Source organism: Aegilops tauschii, chromosome 7 (genome assembly GCF_002575655.3).
Source record: "Aegilops tauschii subsp. strangulata cultivar AL8/78 chromosome 7, Aet v6.0, whole genome shotgun sequence".
NCBI classification, from domain to species: domain Eukaryota; kingdom Viridiplantae; phylum Streptophyta; class Magnoliopsida; order Poales; family Poaceae; genus Aegilops; species Aegilops tauschii.
The window spans coordinates 172,272,903-172,296,275 of NC_053041.3; positions in this window are offsets into that span (position 1 = coordinate 172,272,903).

The window sequence follows — 23,373 nt, forward strand, 5'->3', positions numbered from 1 at the left end:
TAAGTTAATTAATTATTTTTATTTATAAAACATTCTTCTTTTTCTCTTTTATTTTTGCGGCGGGGCCCGCATGTCAGTGGCTGGGCCTGCCCAGTCAGCACGTTGACTGGGTTGACCCAGTCAACGGGGCCCACGGGCCCACTGGCAGTGGCACTGGGGGGGGCCAGGCCAGCCACGTCGGCGGCCGGCGCCGGAGCAACTCCGGCGACCAAAACCGCGGCGGCCCCTCGCCGGAGTTTGCCTGAATCGCGCTACGGGGCTCGGGGAGGAGCGGGGCTAGGCCCATTCGAAAGGGCTCGTAGCGCCGCATCCAGGGGTGGTCGGGGCTTCGCCGGACTTGGCCGGAATCGGCGCCGGCGAGCGGCGGAGGCGGCGGCGCGCACGGGTGCCCGACGGAAACGAGGCTACGGCGGCCTATCGAGCAAGCGGAGGGGCTGGGAAGCTTCTACGTGCGGTGGGGAGTGCTGCGGGCTTGAGCCCGTGACCAAAAGGTCACCGGAGACCCGCCGGCGGCGAGCTCCGCGGCGCGGCGTTCGGGCGCGCGCGGGGAAGAAGCTAGGGGGCGCGCGAGAGAGAAAGGACAGGGGAGGAGGGGGAAGAGGCTCACCGCGCGGCACACGGAGGCCGGTGAGAGCTTAGGAGCAGCAGGTCGGCGCCGGAGAAGGAGGGGGGTTGCCGGCGTCCGAAGTTGAAGACGAGCTCGGGGAGGCCGTTGCAGTGGCTCCGAGCTTCAACGGAGAGGCGGAGGTGGTGTAGTCGAGGGCGGCGACGGCGTATGACACGGCGCAGTGGCGATTGGGGCACGGTGGCCGCGGGAATGACGGTGAATGGCGGCGAGCACGCTCGGGCAGTGGGGATCGAAGGGGAGAGGGAGGTGGATCTGACGGGGGAGGCGCAGCGGCCGAGAGGGAGAGCGGGGGGTGAGTGGGAGAGAGGCCCGAGGAGGCGGGGGGAGCTGGCGCCCTTATCCTCCCCGTCGCCGGCGAGGGGGTGCGGCGGGGACGGCCCCTGTTCCGACCCCGGTCGGGGGAACAGGGAAGGGGGCGAGGGGGGGAGGTGGGCTGGCCGGCTGGGCCGGGGGTCGGCCCAGTTGGACCAGCGGTCCAGTGGGGGGGGGAGGGCCTTCTCTCTTTTTTTTTCTTTTTCTTTGTCTGTTCTGTTTTCTGTTTTCTTTTTACTTGTTTATTTTCTTTTCTGTTTTATTTCATTTAAAAGTATTTAGGTATTTTATAAAAATGTGTTTTCTCCACCATAATTACGAGTGTATTATTTGGCACCCACCGAACATTTTTGTTCAAATTTTTGAAAACTTTTATTTTGCACTTTGATTTTAATTGAAGTTTGAACTAGGAGTTTGAAAAGAAATTTGAGGCAATTATGATCAAGCCCTGTTTAGCAACATGATTAGCTTAATCACAGAGGGTTACTGTAGCATGATCCTCAGGGTGTTACAACAACTTTTGGCTGAGTCATGGTGCCACCATATCGAGCTGACCAGTGCAACCACGCTTACCTTTATGGGAAGGTCCTAACTGGGTCTATTGTCGTGCCTCTCGCTGGTGCCTCCAACGAGGGAAGGTTATGGGCGTGCGTACCCTGGCCCGGTAAGCAGACATATTCTTGTGTGCCCGTTGTTGTTGTTATGGATCCGGTCCACGTGAGGGACGTTTTGGCCACGACGGTGGTCGTTGTGTCTTTGGTAGACACGGGGACACCCAGGACTAGCCTAGTTGGAAGTGGGTCGGAGTGGCCGGGAGAGTGTCATGGCAGTAGATCGGTTTTGTCGGAACGCCGTTGGTCCACCCGAATGGGAGTGCGAGGCCATGGGTTCTGTAGTGTGGGTACAGTGTACTAACCTCTGCAGAGTGTATATTAAATCTATCGATAGCCGCGCCCGCGGATAAGGGCCCAGTTCGTACTTGGTCACACTATGAGTCAACAGTAATAATAATAATGTGCTTAATAACAACCACTATTCGATGAGGAGATAAGTTGGTTGTGATCGCCGGAAGGATCACTGTTTGAGACCAAGTGTTGGTCATGGTTGTGATCGCTGGAATGATCACCGTGGTATCGAGGATACCGAGTTGTTGGATATTCGTGATGTTGTGCGAGAATCGTGGGTAAAGATTAAGCTCCTTGTGGTCATTTGATGATTACTAGGGTATTGTTTATACCAAGCTTGATTTGATCCTGAGATGATCGTGTAATGTCCGAAGTTGGTAAGTGATGCATGTGATGGTTACGAGGTAACCCGAGCAGAATAAATGGTGCATGTAGTGTCATCATGTTGCATGCTAGTATCATCGGATTTATATGTTCATGCCATGATCATATGGTTCTAGCAGTATTATGTTCATGTTGTTCTTGCCATGATCATATTGTTCTAGCAGTATTATGTTCATGTTGTTCATGCCATGTTTTTCTGATGATCTCATGATAATTCCGGAGTAACCTGTAATTGCCATGATGTTGTTTGTCTTGAATGCTTCTGGTTATTGTGAGCTTGCAAGTACATTCAATGTACTGACCTGGCATGTGATGCCAGTTTGCAGGTCGTGCCTGGATTGCTTGCTTGTTTGGTGTTGTTCCGGTGTTCGCGAGCTAGGATAAGCGTTCCAGCCAGAGTCCCTGCGGAGTGGAGTTCACCACCGTCGTCGTTGTTCCGCTGCTAGAGTTATTCCACTGCTAGAGTTATTCCACTGCTTCGAGTTGTTCTACTGCTTGCATAGAGCAACTGAGGATGGCGTAGTGTCGCTGTGCCGATGTTATTCATTATAATATCGGAGACCTTGTATTCAGATTCGTGTAATAATAGAAAGCTGGTTTGTTCTATGCTAAGCAGTGCCGTATTCCAGAAGACTTCATCTCGATCTCTGGGCTGGAATACGGGGCGTTCCGGTTTCTCTGAGCCGGGGTGCCACATTCTGAGCACATGCTCCCTAGCTGAGCAATTCTCCTCCATCTTGTAGGCAAAGTGCTTGTCAAAGGTCTCATACCTTTCGACATGGGCATGAGTCTGAAATACTAATTTCAACTCTTGGAACATCTCATATGCTCCGTGGCGTTCAAAACGTCTTTGAAGCCCCGATTCTAAGCCGTAAAGCATGATGCACTAAACTATCAAGTAGTCATCATATTAAGCTAGCCAAACGTTCATAACGTTTGCATCTGCTCCTGCAATAGGCCTGTCACCTAGCGGTGCATCAAGGACATAATTCTTCTGTGCAGCAATGAGGATAAACCTCAGATCACGGACCCAGTCCGCATCATTGCTACTATCATCTTTCAACTTAGTTTTCTCTAGGAACACATATATAAAATAGGGAAGCAACAACGCGAGCTATTGATCTACAACATAATTTGCAAAATACTATCAGGACTAAGTTCATGATAAATTAAAGTTCAATTAATCATATTACTTAAGGACTCCCACTTAGATAGACATCCCTCTAATCATCTAAGTGATCACGTGATCCAAATCAACTAAACCATATCTGATCATCACGTGAGATGGAGTAGTTTTCAATGGTGAACATCACTATGTTGATCATATCTACTATATGATTCACGCTCGACCTTTCGGTCTCCAGTGTTCCGAGGCCATATCTGCATATGCTAGGCTCGTCAAGTTTAACCCGAGTATTCTGCGTGTGCAAAACTGGCTTGCACCCGTTGTAGATGAACGTTGAGCTTATCACACCCGATCATCATGTTGTGTCTCGGCACGACGAACTTTGGCAACAGTGCATACTCAGGGAGAACACTTATACCTTGAAATTTAGTGAGAGATCATCTTATAATGCTACCGTCAATCAAAGCAAAATAAGATGCATAAAAGATAAACATCACATGTAATCAATATAAGTGATATGATATGGCCATCATCAGCTTGTGCTTGTGATCTCCATCTCCGAAGCACCGTCATGATCACCATCATCACCGGCGCGACACCTTGATCTCCATCGTAGCATCGTTGTCATCTCGCCAACTATTGCTTCTACGACTATCGCTACGGCTTAGTGATAAAGTAAAGCAATTACAGGGCGATTGCATTGCATACAATAAAGCGACAACGATATGGTTCCTGCCAGTTGCCGATAACTCGGTTACAAAACATGATCATCTCATACAATAAAATATAGCATCATGCCTTGACCATATCACATCACAACATGCCCTGTAAAAACAAGTTAGACGTCATCTACTTTGTTGTTGCAAGTTTTACGTGGCTGCTACGGGCTGAGCAAGAACTGTTCTTACCTACGCATCAAAACCACAACGATAGTTCGTCAAGTTAGTGATGTTTTAACCTTCACAAGGACCGGGCGTAGCCATACTTGGTTCAACTAAAGTTGGAGAAACAGACACCCGCCAGCCACCTGTGTGCAAAGCACATCGGTAGAACCAGTCTTGCGTAAGCGTACGCGTGTTGTCGGTCCGGGCCGCTTCATCCAACAATACCGCCGAACCAAAGTATGACATGCTGGTAAGCAGTATGACTTGTATCGCCCACAACTCACTTCTGTTCTACTCGTGCATATAACATCTACGCATAAACCTGGCTCGGATGCCACTATTGGGGAACGTAGTAATTTCAAAAATTTCCTACGCACACGCAAGATCATGGTGATGCATACAACGAGAGGGGAGAGTGTTGTCCACGTACCCTCGTAGACCGAAAGCGGAAGCGTTAGAACAACGCGGTTGATGTAGTCGTACGTCTTCATGATCCGACCGATCCAAGTACCGAACGTACGACACCTCCGAGTTCAGCACACGTTCAGCTCGATGACGTCCCACGAACTCCGATCCAGCAGAGCTTCGAGGGAGAGTTCCGTCAGCACGACGGCGTGATGACGGTGATGATGATGCTACCGACGCAGGGCTTTGCCTAAGCACCGCTACGATATGACCGAGGTGAATTATGGTGGAGGGGGGCACAGCACACGGCTAAAAGATCAATGATCAGTTGTTGTGTCTAGGGGGTGCCCCCCTCCCCCGTATATAAAGGAGTGGAGGAGGGGGAGGGCCGGCCCTCTCTATGGCGCGCCCTAGGGGAGTCCTACTCCCACCGGGAGTAGGATTCCCCCTTTCCTAGTAGAACTAGGAGCCCTTCAAGTAGTAGGAGTAGGAGAGAAGGAAAGGGAAAAGAGAAGAGAAGGAAGGAGGGGGCGCCGCCCCTCCCCCTTGTCCAATTCGGACTAAGCCTTGGGGGGCGCACAGCCTCCCCTCTCTCTTTCCCCTAAAGCCCAATAAGGCCCATATACTCCTCGGCGAATTCCCGTAACTCTCCGGTACTCCGATAAATACCCGAATCACTCGGAACCTTTCCGATGTCCGAATATAGTCGTCCAATATATCGATCTTTACGTCTCGACCATTTAGAGACTCCTCGTCATGTCCCCAATCTGATCCGGGACTCCGAACTACCTTTGGTACATCAAAACACATAACTCATAATATAAATCGTCACCGAACGTTAAGCGTGCGGACCATACGGGTTCGAGAACTATGTAGACATGACCGAGACACATCTCCGGTCAATAACCAATAGCGGAACCTGGATGCTCATATTGGCTCCCACATATTCTATGAAGATCTTTATCGGTCAAACCGCATAACAACATACGTTGTTCCCTTTGTCATCGGTATGTTACTTGCCCGAGATTCGACCGTCGGTATCTCAATACCTAGTTCAATCTCGTTACCGGCAAGTCTCTTTACTCGTTATGTAATGCATCATCCCGCAACTAACTCATTAGTCACATTGCTTGCAAGTCTTATAGTGATGTGCATTACCGAGAGGGCCCAGAGATACCTCTCCGACAATCAGAGTGACAAATCCTAATCTCGAAATACGCCAACTCAACAAGTACCTTCGAAGACACCTGTAGAGCACCTTTATAATCACCCAGTTACATTGTGACGTTTGGTAGCACACAAAGTGTTCCTCCGGTAAACGGGAGTTGCATAATCTCATAGTCATAGGAACATATATAAGTCATGAAGAAAGCAATAGCAACATACTAAACGATCAAGTGCTAACCTAACGGAATGGGTCAAGTCAATCACATCATTCTCTAATGATGTGATCCCATTAATCAAATGACAACTCATGTCTATGGCTAGAAAACTTAACCATCTTTGATTCAACGAGCTAGTCAAGTAGAGGCAAAGTAGTGACACTATGTTTGTCTATGTATTCACACATGTATTATGTTTCTGGTTAATACAATTCTAGCATGAATAATAAACATGTATCATGATATAAGGAAATAAATAATAACTTTATTATTGCCTCTAGGGCATATTTCCTTCACTTTAAACCTATCTTATCTAAATTTTCGGCTTTGCCGCTCAAACCGTTCCGCATTCCACGATATACTTATCTATTCACTATTCACCCACGATCTCACACGATCGCCACCTCTCAGTACGTGGGTGACACATGTCAAGCAAATGAGAAGGGTCAGGGGCACGTTCGTCCATTTTCTTCGGGCGAACAGTTTTTCACTTCGGTTATAAATACTCCTCCCCTTCCTCACTTTGTTTTTACTCCGCTCGACCTCTCTCCCGCTCGAGCTTCCCAAAACCTGGCGCCGCCGCTACTTCATCATCGCCGGTGAGGAAGAGCTTCACTGCCTCGACCTCGTCACCGTCGTACTCGCGCCGGCTGCGGATTTCTTCACTCCGCCGCCGCCGTAGCTTGCCGAGTTAGGGCGTGGAAGATCTGAACTGACGAACTTCACATCTACACTTCCCAGTTCGCCGTGTTCTTCATCCAGGGTAATTAAAATTTACTTTTACTGCCCTCTGTGATTCAAATGTTCACTTAAAAATCTTCAAAGGTGTTTATTCTTCAAATTCTCACACACTAAACACCTCGCATTTCATCTGTTCTTGATCCGTTTCTCTAAGCAACATTTTTCTTCAAGATTCCTCAATTGTGTGGATTTTCGATCTGCACAACTCTGGAACCTAAGACAAAGAGCGCTTAGTGAAATTCTTCAAGACACATCTGGTCAAATTCCTCAAACTTGTTCTTTTTGAAAAACCTTCTGAGAACGCATATGACCTCTCCAAATTCCTCGCAACTATACTCTGTTCACGGGTACTCATGTCCGCTGCTGAATCACTAGGTTCTCATCAACTTAACTCATTTGCAGCGTTCCTCGAAGAAAAGTTGCATACCTCTTCAGAAAATTCAGTTGTTCATATTCCTCAGCTGAAGAAAATGGCTGACGGTAAGAAGCCATAGAAAGGAGGAAAGAGGCCTGAAGTCAACACATCATTTGAGATCCCTGATGACATATATGCTGGGTACTGCACACCCCTGAGGAAGATAAAAATTAGCGCAAGGTGCGCATTCAAAAGATTGAGAGGAGATGGGCACGGGAATGGAGGGAGTACAGATATGTCACTCCCAAGTACATGAAGAAATTCGCTGTCACCCCTCCATGCTCAAGACCTCCATTGGCACCTGGCCAAGAAGCAGATCCCACTAGCCTCAAGCGCGGTGAGTACTATCCTGAAGAATGGGCCAAGCGCCAGGCCAAACTGGCCAAACAGGCAAAAGAAGCAGTGAGGAAATTTAATGAAGACTCTGCTGCTACTGCTACCACTACTGAGGCCTCTGTTGTCAAGCCAAAGAAGGCCATGGCAAAGAAGCCTGCTCATAAGCCAAGTGCTTCATCCTCAATGCCCTCGCGGCCAAGTTCCTCAGCAATGCCCTCACGGCCAGACTCTTCAAAGCCCTCACGACCAATTCCTCAAGCTGCTCCAGCTCCTCCAAAGCCTTCAGCTCCTCCGACCAAATCCTCAGCACCTATGCATCTCGCCACGTGCCAAAGGACAACAGGCATGTCTATTGCCTCAGGAGCATCTGCTAGTTCTTCAGCTCCACCAAATTCTTCAACTGGCCCCTCTGTGCTGAAGAAAAAGGCCACTGCTGGACGAGGCTCTCGACCAAGTCCTCACAAGAAGCAGGTCGCCTTTCAAGTGCCGTCTGATGAAGACGAAGCTGATGATGAAGAACTTGCCGAAATCATCAGAGACAGGCAGGTCAAGGCCGCTAGAGCCAAAGGCAGCAATGTGCCAATGATTCTGGATCCAAAGTTGATCCTAGACTTCATCGACCTATGGCACAAGGACCCCAACACACCTTTGCCGGAGATGAACCTCACTCCTGGTCAAAGTCATGTTTTGACTGCCTTCATTGAAGAAGGGAAATGGAAATTTGAACAAGGAAGGAGAGTGAAGAAAGCGCAGTACAAGAAATAGCGTTTTCTGAAGCAAAATGTTCTGAAGCTTTCCCCTGAAGAACTCGTTGCCTTGCAAGCTGAGATCAAGCAATTAAGTGATGAATTTGATCGCTACTATGCTGACTGGCTTGGAGCCAAAGTCAGATTTGTGAATTTGACTGAAAAGTTCACTTCAAAGGTTGCAGCCCCAACGCAACAAGAAAATCCTCAGGCTGAGGCATCTGCTCAACCTACTGAAGAACATGCCAGCACCGCTGATGAAAACCAGGTTGCTGAAGAAACTCAGAGTACCAGGGCTGATGACTGCATTGCAGCCGCTGAAGAAATTGTCAGGGCAACCACTAGTGTTGCGCCTGAAGAAACTGCCAGGGCAGCTGAAGCTTCAACAGCTATGCCTGAAGAAAATGAAGAACTCAGGGCAACTGCAACAGTTGTGCCTGAAGAAATTGAACCAAATTCCTCTGCTCCTCCTGCGCCTACTCCAACTCCAATCCTTCCGTCTGCATCAGATGTGAAGATGACCAAGGCTGCAGAGGGTGCAACAGTGAAGAAAAGGAAGGCATCAACTTCATTAGATTCTTCAGCTCCAAAGAAGATGAAGCCATTGACTAGCTCATTTGACAACCCAATTGATGATGTTCCTATCACAACCATGCCATCAAAGGACCTTGTTCCTTTTGATGAAGAATATGAGATCCCAAGTGGATCAGATGATGACATTCCTTCTGCTGCTTCGTCAGAGCAGTTGGATGAAGAAATTGAAGTGGATGCAATCCCTTCAACCCCACTAGTCTCATCGCCCATGCCTCAGTTCACTGCTGAAGAGGCCGGCGTTGAAGAAATGAGCGAAGAAGAGGAAGATGTGGACATTGAAAGCACTACTCCAGTGATGAATGATGACTTTTGGGAAAGTCAGCACCCCAATTCTCCTCTGTTCACACCTCTGCAACAAATTCCTCAGTCCCCTGCCACTACTGAATTACAAATGGGATCTGAAGAACCACGTGCAACCCCATCTGTCCATGAAGACATTCCAGCCACTAGTGCTGAAGAAAATGTAAATGAAGAATTGAAGACCCAGGCTGTCACTGAAGAAGAACCTGAAATTCCTCAGCCTGTGGATCCTGAGATTGCGATTCCTGAGGTGGTGATGCAATTGACTGATACTCCTCAGCCCAAGCCAAAGGATCCCTTCTCGAAGAAGCAGAAGTTCAAGGCTGATGACTTCTTCGGCGAGCATGTGTTCTTCACTGATTATAATCCTTATGACTCTGCTCGTCTTAGAAGGAAGTGCTTCTGGACTGCCAACCAGGCCAATTTCTATTCTTCACTGCTCTTCAACAAGGACAAAGTCTTCGACCACGAGCATATTCCTCACGTGGACATGGAATCACTGCCATGCTTCTCACCTGTCCTCAGCGTGCTTCATGACGCAGGCCTCCTCAACTTTTGCTCTCACATTGTTGATTGGAATGAAGAACTTATTCTTCAGTTCTATGCAACGCTGCACATCACAGGAGATGTTGACGATGTGAATACCTGGGTTCTGGACTGGATGGCCGAAAACACCCATTTCAAAGCACCAGCCTCTGAATTACTTCATGCCCCGCCAATCAGTCCTCCCCTTGAAGGTGCTCGTTGCCTGTACCAAGAGCCTGAGCTCACTTCTCATTACATGCAAGTGCTTATGAAGCCTCTGAAACCCGGTCAAGTCCCAAGGACCAAATTCCTCATGAAGGAATTGCTATATGTGCCAAGAACAGTCTATCGCATTCTGACGAAGACAATGAGTCCTATCAAAGGTCACGACTCGTCTGATGAAGAAGTAGTTGGCATCATGAAGAATCTGCTATTCAACATCATGCATGGCATTCCTGTCAATTATCATGATTTCTTCATGAGGACTCTGGCCAATGTTGCACTCTCTCCGTTTGAGTTGAAGCCTTATGCTCCTTGGATTATGAGATTCCTCAGAACAAGGTCTTCACTCAACTACAAGGCTGATTTTCATAATCACCTCAGCTGCTTGCCCCCAATCGAAGTCCTTAAGCGGACGTATTCCTCAGCTGATGAAAAGGGCAAGGCACCTGAAATTATTGATGAAGGCATCCGTCCATTGGATTGTCAGTTTCGAAAAGTTGCATCTTATTCCACCAATGATGACTCTGCCACTCATGACTTTGCTGCAAATGCATCCAAGCCAAATCCTCAAGCCACAGCTCCTCGAGTGATGACTGACCGCGAGCTGCTTCTTAGTCTTCACCGGAAGGTGGATCGAAACCATAAATGGGTTAAGCGTCAGTTTGGTTCTATTCTTCACAACATGACTGCTACACATAATGCAGTGAAGAAAAACCATTACACCTCCATGAAGTCTTCGATCGCACCTGGGCTATCTTATCTCATCTGTATGGTGAAGAAGATCTGAAGCAAATGGGTCTCAAGGAGGACTTTGACTGGTCTGCACCTCCACCGAAGAAATACAAGAAGGTCAAGGTTCCTTCCTTGGTGGCCAGCTCATATTCTTCATTGCGCGAAACCGACGAGCATGAAGACTTGGACGACACTGCGGCAGGCCCTACTACGACAAACGACCCCAACAACACCGGCGCTCCTCCATCAACATGATATTCTTCAGGGGCGTTAGTCCTCATTTTTGATCCTTTTAGTCATTCGATGACAAAGGGGGAGAAATTTGAGTTAGTCTTCAAGCGGGTCTATGTTATATGGGCATTTTTTTTGCTAAGTTACAACTCTCGTTCTTCTGAAACTTTGTTGGATCGAGTTGTAAACTTAAACTCTATGGTGGCCTGATACCTTTGCTGTGTTTTTCTGCATGCTTATTCCTCATTAATGTTAATGCACGCAGTTGAATTACATCAGTCACCATATTTCATCATGCATTTCAAATTCTTCATATCCTATGTTAAATGCGTGTATGAATTACAAGATATAGGGGGAGATCTCCATGATTCTACTATTCAAGTGTGCATTGCTTCAAAAGCAAAATCCTCACTATGCACATCTTCAGGGGGAGTTCTTCTATATCTTGCAATCAAATTCCTCAATATTCGTATTTACACTTCATATGATTATCCCCGTTGAAAACATAACCTATATTGTCATCAATCACCAAAAAGGGGGAGATTGTAAGTGCATCTAGTGCCCCTTAGTGATTTTCGTGTATTGAAGACTTATAGGTTAAGGGACTAATGTGTTTATGAGTGTACACAGGTCTATAAGTCTATGAGGAGTTTGATATTTACAGAGAAAGTCGACCCCTAAAAATGAAGTTCTTCGACTGAAGACTTTGGATTTCCGAAGACTTTCTGGAGACTTTGAAAGTGAAGAAATTGGTGTAACCCTGAAGACTTGGTATTCATTCGAGGAACATGAAGCGTGAAGACTTTTGTTTTCGTAGTTTCATTTTCTCTTTCTTGAGTCATAGGAAACACCGTCTGTTAAAGGGGGTCGAGGAAATACTAAGGAAAAGTTTCCAAGTGATGCTCAACTCAAAATCCTACACCTACCAATCCCTTCGAGTGAAGCCATTGGAAATCTCATACAGTTCAGTCATATTCTTCAGTGATAGAGACGAAGTTCTTCTGGTCTCTGAGGAATTTGTTCTGACTGAGGAGTTAGGAATTCGCCAGTGCGGATTGCCTACATAGTGAGGAACATGATAGCCCTGAGGAATTTGATAGTCAAATTTCTGACCGTTGCTGTGCTACGCGCCAGCTGTCCCGAAATATCTACCCACCTAACGGTCATATCATTGAAGGTCATTTATGTCTTATCATGTCGGGCTGCTCCCTAGGCTATAAATAGCCGCCCCCCTACAACCACTAGCTGGTTGGCTGCTCCGTGAGAAACTGACACTTCTCATTTGAGAGCATCCCATCCTCCGAGGACTTTGAGCGAAAATCATCAAGTGAGGAAAACCCAAACCCAAACACCAACAAACCCAAAGTGATTGAGCATCACTGAAGAGATTGATCCCCCCTCTAGTGAAGACTTCATAAAAATCGCCTATTCACCCCCCCCTCTAGTCGATATAATGCACTTTCACGGATATAATCAAGGACATGACGAGGAGTCTCGAAATGGTCGAGACGTAAAGATCGATATATTGGACGACTATATTCGGACACCGGAAGTGTTCCGGGTGGTTTCGGAGAAAACTGGAGTGCCGGAGGGTTACCGAAACCCCCCGGGGAGAAATAGTGGGCCTTATGGGCCTTAATGGAGAGAGAGAAGGCTGGCCTAGGGCAGGCCGCGTGCCCCTCCCCCTCTGGTCTGAATTGGACTAGGAGAGGGGGGCGGCGCCCCCCTTTCCTTCTCCCTCTCCCCCTTCCTTTCCCCTCCTAGTAGGAGTAGGAAAGAGGGGAGTCCTACTCCTACTAGGAGGAGGACTCCTCCTCCTGGCGCGCCCTACAGGGCGGGCCGGCCTCCCCCCTTGATCCTTTATATATGGGGGCAGGGGGGCACCCTAGAACACATAAGTTGAACTGTTGATCTCTCCCAGCCGTGTGCGGTGCCCCCCTCCACCATATTCCACCTCGGTAATATCGTAGCAGTGCTTAGGCGAAGCCCTGCGTTGGTAGCATCATCAACACCGTCATCATGCCGTCGTGCTGACGGAACTCTCCCACAAAGCTCTGCTGGATCGGAGTTCGTGGGACGTCATCGAGCTGAACGTGTGCTGAACTCGGAGGTGCCGTACATTCGTTACTTGGATCGGTCGGATCGGGAAGATGTACGACTACATCAACCGCGTTGTCATAATGCTTCCGGTTTCGGTCTACGAGGGTACATGGACACGCTCTCCCCTCTCATTGTTATGCATCACCATGATCTTGAGTGTGCGTAGGAATTTTTTTGAAATTACTACGTTACCCAACAGTGGCATCCAAGCCAGGTTTATGCGTAGATGTTATATGCACGAGTAGAACACAAGTGAGTTGTGGGCAATACAAGTCATACTGCTTACCAGCATGTAATACTTTGGTTCGGCGGTATTGTTGGATGAAGCGGCCCGGACCGACATTACGCGTACGCTTACGCGAGACCGGTTCTACCGACGTGCTTTGCACACAGGTGGCTGGCGGGTGTCTGTTTCTCCAACTTTAGTTGAACCGAGTGTGGCTACGCCCGGTCCTTGTGAAGGTTAAAACATCACTAACTTGACGAAATATCATTATGGTTTTTGCTAAGCCCGTAGCAGCCACGTAAAACTTGCAACAACAAAGTAGAGAACGTCTAACTTGTTTTTGCAGGGCATGCTGGGATGTGATATGGTCAAGACATGATGCTAAATTTTATTGTATGAGATGATCATGTTTTGTAACCGAGTTATCGGCAACTGGCAGGAGCCATATGGCTGTCGCTTTATTGTTTGCAATGCAATCGCCCTGTAATTGCTTTACTTTATCACTAAGCGGTAGCGATAGTCGTAGAAGCAATAGTTGGCGAGACGACAACGATGCTACGATGGAGATCAAGGTGTCGCGCCGGTGACGATGGTGATCATGACAGTGCTTTGGAGATGGAGATCAAAGGCACAAGATGATGATGGCCATATCATATCACTTATATTGATTGCATGTGATGTTTATCTTTTATGCATCTTATTTTTCTTAGATCGACGGTAGCATTATAAGATGATCTCTTACTAAATTTCAAGGTATAAGTGTTCTCCCTGAGTATGCATTGTTGCTACAGTTCTTCATGCTGAGACACCACGTGATGATTGGGTGTGATAAGCTCTACGTTCACATACAACGGGTGCAAGCCAGTTTTGGACACGCAGAATACTCGGGTTAAACTTGACGAGCCTAGCATATGCAGATATGGCCTCGGAACACTGGAGACCGAAAGGTCGAGCGTGAATCATATAGTAGATATGATCAACATAGTGATGTTCACCATTGAAAACTACTCCATCTCACGTGATGATTGGACATGGTTTAGTTGATTTGGATCACGTGATCACTTAGATGATTAGAGGGATGTCTATCTAAGTGAGAGTTCTTAAGTAATATGATTAATTGAACTTAAATTTATCATGAACTTAGTACCTGATAGTATTTTGCTGGTCTATGTTGTTGTAGATAGATGGCCCGTGTTGTTGTTCCGTTGAATTTTAAAGCGTTCCTTGAGAAAGCAAAGTTGAAAGATGATGGTAGAAATTACACGGACTGGGTCCATAACTTGAGGATTATCCTCATTGTTGCACAGAAGAATTACGTCCTGGAAGCACCACTGGGTGCCAGGCCTGCTGCAGATGCAACTGACGATGTTAAGAACGTCTGGCAGAGCAAAGCTGATGACTACTCGATAGTTCAGTGTGCCATGCTTTACGGCTTAGAACCGGGACTTCAACGACGTTCTGAACGTCATGGAGCATATGAGATGTTCCAGGAGTTGAAGTTAATATTTCAAGCAAATGCCCGGATTGAGAGATATGAGGTCTCCAATAAGTTCTACAGCTGCAAGATGGAGGAGAATAGTTCTATCAGTGAACATATACTCAAAATGTCTGGGTATAACAATCACTTGATTCAACTGGGAGTTAATCTTTCGGATGATAGTGTCATTGACAGAATTCTTCAATCACTGCCAGCAAGCTACAAGAGCTTCGTGGTGAACTATAATATGCAAGGGATGGATAAGACAATTCCCGAGCTCTTCACAATGCTAAAGGCTGCGGAGGTAGAAATCAAGAAGGAGCATCAAGTGTTGATGGTCAACAAGACCACCAGTTTCAAGAAAAAGGGTAAAGAGAAGAAGAAGGGGAACTTTAAGAAGAACAGCAAACAAGTTGCTGGTCAGGAGAAGAAACCCAAGTCTGGACCTAAGCCTAAAACTGAGTGCTTCTACTGCAAACAGACTGGTCACTGGAAGCGGAACTGCCCCAAGTATTTGGCGGATAAGAAGGATGGCAAGGTGAACAAAGGTATATGTGATATACATGTTATTGATGTGTACCTTACTAATGCTCGCAGTAGCACCTGGGTATTTGATACTGGTTCTGTTGCTAATATTTGCAACTCGAAACAGGGGCTACGGATTAAGCGAAGATTGGCTAAGGACGAGGTGACGATGCGCGTGGGAAATGGTTCCAGAGTCGATGTGATCGCCATCGGCACGCTACCTCTACATCTACCTTCGGGATTAGTTTTAGACCTAAATAATTGTTATTTGGTGCCAGCGTTGAGCATGGACATTATATCTGGATCTTGTTTGATGCGAGGCGGTTATTCATTTAAATCAGAGAATAATGGTTGTTCTATTTATATGAGTAGTATCTTTTATGGTCATGCACCCTTGAAGAGTGGTCTATTTATATTGAATCTCGATAGTAGTGATACATATATTCATAATATTGAAGCCAAAAGATGCAGAGTTGATAATGATAGTGCAACTTATTTGTGGCACTGCCGTTTAGGTCATATTGGCGTAAAGCGCATGAAGAAACTCCATACTGATGGACTTTTGGAATCACTTGATTATGAATCACTTGGTACTTGCGAACCATGCCTCATAGGCAAGATGACTAAAACGCCGTTCTCCGGAACAATGGAGCGAGCAACATATTTGTTGGAGATCATACATACTGATGTATGTGGTCTGATGAATATTGAGGCTCGCGGCGGGTATCGTTATTTTCTCACCTTCACAGATGATTTGAGCAGATATGGGCATATCTACTTAATGAAACATAAGTCTGAAACATTTGAAAAGTTCAAAGAATTTCAGAGTGAAGTGGAAAATCATCGTAACAAGAAAATAAAGTTTCTACGATCTGATCGTGGAGGAGAATATTTGAGTTATGAGTTTGGTCTTCATTTGAAACAATGCGGAATAGTTTCGCAACTCACGCCACCCGGAACACCACAAATGGTGTGTCCGAACGTCGTAATCGTACTTTACTAGATATGGTGCGATATATGATGTCTCTTACTGATTTACCGCTATCATTTTGGGGTTATGCATTAGAGACAGCTGCATTCACGTTAAATAGGGCACCATCGAAATCCGTTGAGACGACACCTTATGAACTGTGGTTTGGCAAGAAACCAAAGTTGTCATTTCTTAAAGTTTGGGGCTGTGATGCTTATGTGAAAAAGCTTCAACCTAATAAGCTCGAGCCCAAATCGGAGAAATGTGTCTTCATAGGATACCCAAAGGAAACTGTTGGGTACACCTTCTATCACAGATCCGAAGGCAAGACATTTGTTGCTAAGAATGGATCCTTTCTAGAGAAGGAGTTTCTCTCGAAAGAAGTGAGTGGGAGGAAAGTATAACTTGATGTGGCAACTGTACCTGCTCCCTTATTGGAAAGTAGTTCATCACAGAAACCGGTTCCTGTGACATCTACACCAACTAGTGAGGAAGCTAATGATATTGATCATGAAACTTCAAATCAAGTTACTACCGAACCTCGTAGGTCAACCAGAGTAAGATCCGCACCAGAGTGGTACGGTAATCCTATTCTAGAGGTCATGTTACTTGAACAAGGCGAACCTACGAACTATGAAGAAGCGATGGTGAGCCCAGATTCCGCAAAATGGCTTGAGGCCATGAAATCTGAGATGGGATCCATGTATGAGAACAAAGTGTGGACTTTGGTTGACTTGCCCGATGATCGGCAAGCCATAGAGAATAAATGGATCTTCAAGAAGAAGACTGACGCTCACGGTAATATTACTGTTTACAAAGCTCGACTTGTTGCGAAAGGTTTTCGACAAGTTCAAGGGGTTGACTACGATGAGACTTTCTCACCCGTAGCGATGCTTAAGTCTGTCCGAATCATGTTAGCAATTGCCGCATTTTATGATTATGGAAATTGGCAAATGGATGTCAAAACTGCATTCCTGAATGGATTTCTGGAAGAAGAGTTGTATATGATGCAACCAGAAGGTTTTGTCGATCCAAAGGGAGCTAACAAGGTGTGCAAGCTCCAGCGATCCATTTATGGACTGGTGCAAGCCTCTCGGAGTTAGAATAAACGTTTTGATAGTGTGATCAAAGCATATGGTTTTATACAGACTTTTGGAGAAGCCTGTATTTATAAGAAAGTGAGTGGGAGCTCTGTAGCATTTCTAATAGTATATGTGGATGACATATTGTTGATTGGAAATGATATAGAATTTCTGGATAGCATAAAAGGATATTTGAATAAGAGTTTTTCAATGAAAGACCTCGGTGAAGCTGCTTATATATTGGGCATCAAGATCTATAGAGATAGATCACGACACTTAATTGGACTTTCACAAAGCATATACCTTGATAAAGTTTTGAAGAAGTTCAAAATGGATCAAGCAAAGAAAGGGTTCTTGCCTGTGTTACAAGGTGTGAAGTTGAGTCAGACTCAATGCCCGACCACTTTAGAAGATAGAGAGAAAATGAAAGATGTTCCCTATGCTTCAGCCATAGGCTCTATCATGTATGCAACGTTGTGTACCAGATCTGATGTGTGCCTTGCTATTTGTTTGGCAGGGAGGTACCAAAGTAATCCAGGAGTGGATCACTGGACAGCGGTCAAGAACATCCTGAAATACCTAAAAAGGACTAAGGATATGTTTCTTGTTTATGGAGGTGACAAAGAACTCGTCGTAAATGGTTATGTCGATGCAAGCTTTGACACTCATTCGGACGATTCAAAATCGCAAACCGGATATGTGTTTATATTGAACGGTGGAGCTGTCAGTTGGTGCAGTTCTAAACAAAGCGTCGTGGCGGGATCTACGTGTCAAGTGGAGTACATAGCTGCTTCGGAAGCAGCAAATGAAGGAGTCTGGATGAAGGAGTTCATATCCGATCTAGGTGTCATACCTAGTGCATCGGGACCAATGAAAATCTTTTGTGAAAATCCTTGGTGTTGGGGATATAGTTATTAGTATGACCCGCCCAGGAGGGGCCGGGTTATACTTATGACGACTCATGAAGCCCACGACGACTCCTGGAGATGGCAGGTTAGTTAAGGGCCCAAGGACCAAAGGGTGACTTAAGGCCCGTAGAGATAAACTGCCATATGTGTGTAACTTCTATTATAAGGCAAGAATAACTAGTCACCGAGCCGGACACTGTTTATAAGCCGGCCGGGACTCTGTAAGTCACACGGCGTCAACCCGTGTATACAAGGGGACGACCCAGCGGCGGCTTAGGGCAAGTAACATCAAATCGAGAGCTAGGTCAAGCGGAGTCGCTCCCTGGTTATCGAGACATACGCAATCCCACTCAAAACTGGATCGTAGGCTTTTACCTTCACCGTAAGGGGCCGAACCAGTATAAACCTCGTGTCCTTTGTCCTGATTAACCCCTTCTTGCTTCCTAGTTGCGATGGCTCCACGACTAAGTCCTTTCACTAGGACATCTGCCGTGACAATTCCACGACAGTTGGCGCCCACCGTGGGACCAGCGCACGGTGGATTTGAGTTCTTGAAGGGCAGCTTCGAAGGGCTCAAGGGATACGCTGTGGGCCGGATGACCAAGAGTCGTCGCGGCAAGCTCTACATCGATGACGCAGGCTGGGGCCACGACGCCGGCTCAATTGAGTACGGGTACGGGGTCCCCTTCAGCGGAATTCACGTCTTCATCGGCCGGATCGGCGAGCCGGGCCCTGAGCCGGACATCTGCACCGACATCGTCGAGACGGCTCAGCGTGCGAGATCCGCCCGGGCTCCTCCCGCCATGAAGCGTGCCTTCGTGGGATGCATCCGTGGAGGGAAACTTCCTGAAGGATCCATGTCTGACGGTGAGACGGACATCTATTCGGACGGTGAGTCGTCCATGGGTGAGACGGATTTGTTGTATCAGTTGCAAGACGGCGGGATTGGGGGCTGCTCCGATGGCAGCAGTATTCCGGACCCCTTTGAGCCGCCGAGCAGAGTAGGGATCTTCATGGCTGGCACTCAACCCGGTCAAAACTCTACGGCTACGGCAGCAATAACTTCTGGGTCAGCGGCAGCCGGGGCAGGAGGCCCTGTGCGCCCGCCGGCTCAGGTGCTGATAGATCTCATGGAGAGGCTGACAACCATGTTAACAGCCACGGTTAATCCGGCAGATCAGGATGAACATGATGCAGAAGTGACACGGTTACGTGAGGAAGTAACACGAGCCAAAGAAAACCTGGCAGCTGAGGACACCAGATTGGCCACAGAGCGGGCGGCTTTGGATGCTCGAGCTCAGCAGCTTCAATCAGAAGCGTTCCAGCTTATGATGGATTTAAATGCATCAAACGAGGTCATGAGGAGAAGGCACCAGAAGTCCCAATCCCGTCTGCCTTCAATTTATGATCCTAGAAACCTCTACCGCACACCTGGTGCAGGCCCCAGTAATCCGCCGGAGGTAAACCCGGCTGCGACACCCAGAGCTGGGACGCCGATTCAACCACGGGTGATGGAACCTCCTCGAGTGAACACAGCTCCGCCTCAATATGTACCAACACCACCGGGTCATTATTCTAACCTGTTGGAGAACATGATCGCGGCACGATTGGCGGCTCTCCCGGCGGAGGGCGACTCTCCGACGGCGATCGAAACACGAAGGGTCAGAGAACTTCTTCAGACGGCTCTGGCACAGGAGGAGGCATATTCTTACAGTCGTGACAGGATTCATTCAACCCCTCGCCCAAGCCGGAGCCCGAGTTATAGCAGGCATATGGACTCGGCGGCGGTTTCAAGCAACGCCCGGCGCCGCGACCAGCCGTGCAGACGTGACCCGACGCGTGATGGAGCCCCTAACTTGGTTGATCAGGACAAGATACGCCAAGAGGCTGAGCGGGCGGCTCAGCAGGCGATTGAGGGGGCGGCTTACCGGTCTTTTCCGGTTTATCCGACGACTTCTATTGAGGCAGGCGTGACCACGAGAACGGCAGGTGTCCCTTGCTTAGTACCAGCACTGCGTAGTGAGCGTTTGCCCAAGGATTTTAAGGGGCCTCGAAAGGTGCCTAACTATACGGCTGACTTACAGCCCGGGGCGTGGATTGAAAGTTATGAGATGGCCATGGAATTGCTGGAGGTCAGTGACGCGGCAATGGCCAAGTACTTTACTATGATGCTGGATGGAACGGCCCGCACTTGGTTAAAGGGACTGCCACCTAATTCCATTGGTTCCTGGGCCGAGTTAAAAGCCCGGTTTATTCAGAACTTCAAGGACACATGCAAGCAGCCCATGTCGATTGTGGACTTGACTAATTGTAAACAAGAGGAAGGTAAGTCCACGACCCATTGGGTGCGCCGGGTGAAGGAAATAATACATTCATCTGATAAGATGGATGCCGGCTCTGCAGTCTTAATGTTGGAGAAAAATTGCCGTTTTGAACCTCTAAAGCAGAAGCTGGGGCGGCTCAAACGCGATTGCAATGACATGGGCCAGCTGATGGCAGCTCTAGTCAAATACTCCGACTTTGATAGTACCAAGGATCCCGCGTCTGATGAAGAGAAGATAGGGAAGGGAAAGAAGAACGGCAACGCTAAGGGTCTTCGGCATAACCCGGCGAGTCAGGGAGGTAATAATAAACGTAAGGCTGACGGTAGCTCGGAGTTTGTGGCTAATGCACAGGGTAATAATCAACGACGTAAGGGGAGGCCACCTCCTCGGTCTGGCGGGTCAGGTCCCACCCTTGAGCAGTTGTTAAATGAGCCCTGTCCAAGACACGGCACCCGGGAGAAGCCACCACACACCTGTGGAAAGACTGTACGATCATGAGGGCTTTCAAGAATTCTAACATGTTCGACGGCAGTCATGGACCCGGCGGTGGTTCAGGCGGCGGCGGTTTTCATGGCCCGGGTGGCAGCTCAAATTCCAACTTCCAAGGTCCTCAAGGCAACCAAGGTAGTTATAATCAGCATTCTGGCCAAGGAGGTCAGCAGCAACAGCAATCCGGGTATCAGAGTAACCCTAAGCAGCTGAATAGTGGGCAATATCATGTGTTCACCACCAGTTTGTGCAAAAGGGACCAAAAACTTCATAAGAGGGCTATGAACGCTGTTGAGCCGGCGGTCCCCCTCGTTATCTGAGATGGTCTGAGCCGCCTATTATATGGAGTAGGGAGGATCACCCTCCCCGGGTTGACAATCCGGGTCACTTGGCCTTAGTGGTGGCACCTCAAGTTGGTGGATACAAATTCACAAAGGTGCTCATGGATGGAGGCAGCAGCATCAACATCCTCTATTATGAGACCTTTCCTCGCATGGGATTGACTGATAAAAATCTCAAGACGTCCAACACTGTTTTTCATGGAGTAGTGCCCGGTAAGTCGGCGTACCCGGTGGGTAGTATTGAGCTGGAAGTAGCCTTTGGGGATGAGCACGATTCCAGGGCTAAGAAGTTAACCTTTGAGGTGGTCAAGATCCGGAGCCCATATCATGCACCGTTTGGGCGGCCGGCTTATGCAAAGTTCATGGCACGGCCGTGTTATGTTTACCTGCAGCTCAAGATGCCGGGTCACAAGGGCACCATCACAGTGCATGGGAGTCGGAAGATAGCTTTGGAATGCGAGGAAGGCGACGCTGCTTATGCCGAATCTGTTTGTGCAACAGAGGAGTTGAAGTTCTATAAGGACAATGTTCACCCGGCGGACATGACGTCTTTGAAGAAGCCAACCACGGAACACGAGCCAGTAACGAAATTTAAGTCGGCCGATGACACTAAGCTTGTTGATTTTGTTCCAGGCGATTCATCTAAGCAATTCGGTATCAGTGCCAATCTGGATCCCAAATAGGAAAGCGCGCTCATCGAGTTCATCCGTGAGAACCGAGACATCTTTGCATGGAAACCTTCTGACATGCCGTGTGTACCGAGAGAACTCGCTGAGCACACTCTTAATATTGATCCAAAATTTAAGCCGGTCAGGCAGTTTCTTCGGCGGTTTAATGAGGAGAGGCGTAAAGCTATTGGTGAGGAGGTGGCCCGGCTCTTGGCGGCCGGGTTTATTGTTGAGGTTTTTCACCCAGAGTGGTTGGCTAACCGGGTGCTTGTACTCAAGAAGAACGGCACCTGGCGTATGTGTGTGGATTACACGGATTTAAACAAAGCATGCCCGGCTGATCCTTTTGCTCTTCCTCGTATTGATCAAATCATTTATGCCACGGCGGGTTGTGAGCGTTTGAGCTTTTTGGATGCTTATTCTGGTTATCATCAAATCAAGATGGCAGTTAAGGACCAGGAGAAGACGGTTGTCATTACTCTGTTTGGAGCCTTCTGCTATGTATCTATGCCTTTTGGGCTTAAAAGTGCCCAGGCGACTTATCAGTGTGTGCAGAACTGTCTCCACAATTAGATTGGGCGTAGTGTTCATGCTTATGTGGATGATATCGTGGTGAAGTACAGACAGAAGGAGACCTTGATAGATGATCTGAAGGAAACCTTTGATAATCTCCGAGTCTACAAGATGATGCTTAACCCGGCCAAATGCATTTTTGGAGTGCCAGCATGCAAGCTTTTGGGTTTTCTGGTTTCTAACAGGGGCATTGAGGCTAACCCGGAGAAGATCAAGGCAATTACCTCTTTGGCTAAACCGGCGTGTATCAATGATGTTCAGCGTCTGGCGGGTCGTATTGCTGCCTTGAGCCGGTTCATAAGTCGGTTAGGTGAGAAGGCCATACCACTGTATCAGATGATGAAGAAGACGGACGACTTTGTCTGGAGTGATGTTGTTAACGCCGCCTTTGAAGATTTGAAGAGACAGTTAGCTGAGCCGCCGGTCCTTGCTGCTCCCATTGATAAGGAGCCCTTATTGCTCTATGTGGCTGCTAACACACGTGTCGTCAGTGTTGCCATTGTAGTAGAGCGCAAGGAGGCTAGCAAGGAACATCCGGTTCAACGGCCGGTTTGCTACATCAGTGAGGTGCTTATTGAGTCCAAGCAAAGATATCCACATTGGCAGAAACTTGTTTATGGGGTGTTCATGGCAAGCCAGAAGCTTAAGCAATACTTCCAGAGTCACCCTATCACTGTGGTTAGTTCTGCTCCTTTGGGAGATATCATTCAAAACAGAGAAGCCACAGGGCGAGTTGCCAAGTGGGCCATTGAACTTGGGCCTCATGGCTTAAAATATGTACCACGCACTGCTATTAAGTCTAAAGCACTGGTGGACTTCATC